Source organism: Acanthisitta chloris, unplaced genomic scaffold (genome assembly GCF_000695815.1).
Source record: "Acanthisitta chloris isolate BGI_N310 unplaced genomic scaffold, ASM69581v1 scaffold4274, whole genome shotgun sequence".
Lineage (NCBI taxonomy): Eukaryota > Metazoa > Chordata > Aves > Passeriformes > Acanthisittidae > Acanthisitta > Acanthisitta chloris.
The window spans coordinates 80465-83369 of NW_008668596.1; positions in this window are offsets into that span (position 1 = coordinate 80465).

The window sequence follows — 2905 nt, forward strand, 5'->3', positions numbered from 1 at the left end:
GCAGGTGTTACTTCTGCCAGACAAGGCAGTAATAACAGACGAGTTCTAAACAACTCCCAAGACTTACGAAAACTGAGAGAAAAGGAAATTGTGTTACCCAAGTGACTCCCACATAAAACTCCCAATTTATTAAGCTCCAAAACCTGTATGACTGAAGCATGACAAAATAGGAGGAAGATTCAAGATGCTCAAAACCATGAAATAACTCTACAGTAAGACATCTGAGTGAGTTCAGGCAATAGAAAGGAGAGCAAATAATCTGACACTTCTAGACTCGGATGATATATATATAGTAGGTATCAGAGTCTATTTTTATTTCTCCCCCCTTATCAGATCTTTCTAACTCAGAAAGGTAAAAGATACTACCGAAGTTACAAAATTTCATAACCTAGCATAGAGCAATACTGATTTCCTGCTTGGTAGATGAAGATGAAAAATCTGTAATTTTTTGCTCATCAAGAAACCAGAATGTAAAAAAAAATGTGTTTGCTTTCAATCTAAAAATAATACTGAACTAAGAGCTGAGGCTCCTAAAACTCAGAAAATTCTTGGGTTATATGGTTGAACTATTTTCTCAATTTCAGTGATGCTGACCTAGCACTTTGAAGAACAGGAACATAGATATTGCATAGGAGGATTAAGAAAAGAGATGGGCATCCACCTCTAGCAGTCTCTATTTCACATTCAGTCAGAAGGGTTACAAATTTGATTGACAAATCCATGAATACTCTAATCATAATTTTATCTTATTTCAGTTTTCCAAGTGCATCTCTCAGACAAACCATTCAGTGCTACACTTACCTTCGGCTTCACATACTATCAAACAGGCTGAAATCCACTTTCTGCAACCCTCTTTCCAATGCTGACAGAAGCATCACACGAATTAAACTTTCTAGGTTCACAATCAAATGGATTAAAGGCAGGCTGTGTATTTTGGGGGTGATTTTAGTAGAAAGTCCGGTTTTACCCTTTTCTCTATTTAATTTGTTCTTATTCTATAATAGTTTGTTCAGTGACTGTTCCCAGAGGTTCCAATTAAAACTGAGTTCTTGAGGTACCAAGCGCTGTTTCCATGAATGCAGAATTCCTGCCTGAAAGATCCTGTTTTGTAAAAGTGGCATTTCAAAAGTACTCAAGCAATGTCCCTACTTGAAGTTGAGACTAAAACTTCCATAAACCTAGTGGGAGCCAAGTCAGGTTTATAAAGAGTACTTTTAAAAATTTCACTAATCACTGCCCTATATCTTAACCATTCAGATTTCACAGTTTAACGTACTGAAAGATGAGAGGCTGCGGCATTACTGAAACATGCGGTGTCACTAAGGGAGATACTCTGGCTATAATTTGAATTTTTTGCATTTACCAACCTATATTCTGATTGAAACAAATGAAAAAAAAAACCAAACAAAACAAAAGCACCCAACCACTTTATTTTATGTGTATTCTGGATGCACTTAACCATCGAAAGAGCAAATTTATTTGAAGTACTTTAATATATAGGATTACACTTGTACTGTATCTGGAGACTCTGAAGCATTGATGGCACATGGTCAGCACTGAATTAGAGACAGAATGTTGTAAAGTACTTTGCAGAATTACAATTAACTTGAAATTATATCAAAGAGGCTCTTGAACATTTCAGACTCTGCCCCTACAGGGCTTGAGCAAAACAAGTCAGACACTCCTCCTTGGAACAGGCAGATGGGATGAAGCAGAGGCAAAGAGGGCTTGAGAGGATAGCTAACTTCAAGCTCCTCTCCAGTAGCTACCAAGCTTTAAGTGCAATCCAAAAATTAGTCTGCGGCTAATGAACGGCAAATTTGTGGTTGTACACAAGAGCTTAGTGAATCTTCTAGATCTATTCAAAACATTGGGCACTTCCAGGTAAAGGGCTGCATGTATCCAGCTCCTTCTTGCCATAGAAAATCAAACAACTTTATGTCTGTAATAATTTGTGAAAAGTATTCCCACATTTAACATAAGAAAATGTACAAAAGATAGCCAGAACAAGGAATGTCAGTCTTCCTGCTACATAATTTGGTTGCATTTGCTGTTTATTTCATCTTTGGACAAATGGGAGTGAAAATTCAGTGAATTTACTTTGATAATAAATTTAGAAATCAGAAGCATTTGGTCAAGCAGTAAGGCAAACTGACAGCCCCTGGCCATGCCCTTATGCTCAATTTCTGTGCGAATTAACATCACAGATATCAAACTATGACCATTTTTTCCTGGGGGATGGGGAAGCGAGGAAGGGCAGAAGCAAAGAAGAGCTCATGATCATGTATTTACAAACTTGTGCATAGTTCAGAAAGTCTGAAAAACCTGTTAAGATAGGAAGGTTCCAAGAATAATTCATACTGAAATGTAAACTCAACGTTTTCATCTCTTGCTGACTTGTCACCCTTCTCCCCTGATATATACGTGTAAAGGTAACACTTAGACAAATGTGTCTTTCCTCCTATGTGCGTCTCAAACTATTCATTTAAAAAACAGGAAGACTGGATTCTATCCCTTTTCTCTAAAAAACCCAAACAAAAACCAAGCAATTAAAAAAATTACTAACCTTTTTCGTTGTGTGGATTTCTTTTTTCTGAAATAAGAGAGAAAGGAAATGATGGTCAAGAGAAGTCATATTTTTCAATTTTCTCTCACATACAAATCTGCTTCAATATATTTGAATAATTAACTTGCCATATTAAAAGAGAAAAAAGAGGAACTCTTCACATCTTTTCTTTGGAGTGCCTGAAATGGTGAAAAACATCTTTCAACATCTTACTTGCCTAAAATCTTGCTATCTGTGGTAGTTAAAATTACAGAAACAAGAGTATACATTTTCTATTTCAACACGTGGCTGGAAGGCCAGTATAAAAAATATGCCAAAAATATTTCAGTTACATCGGGG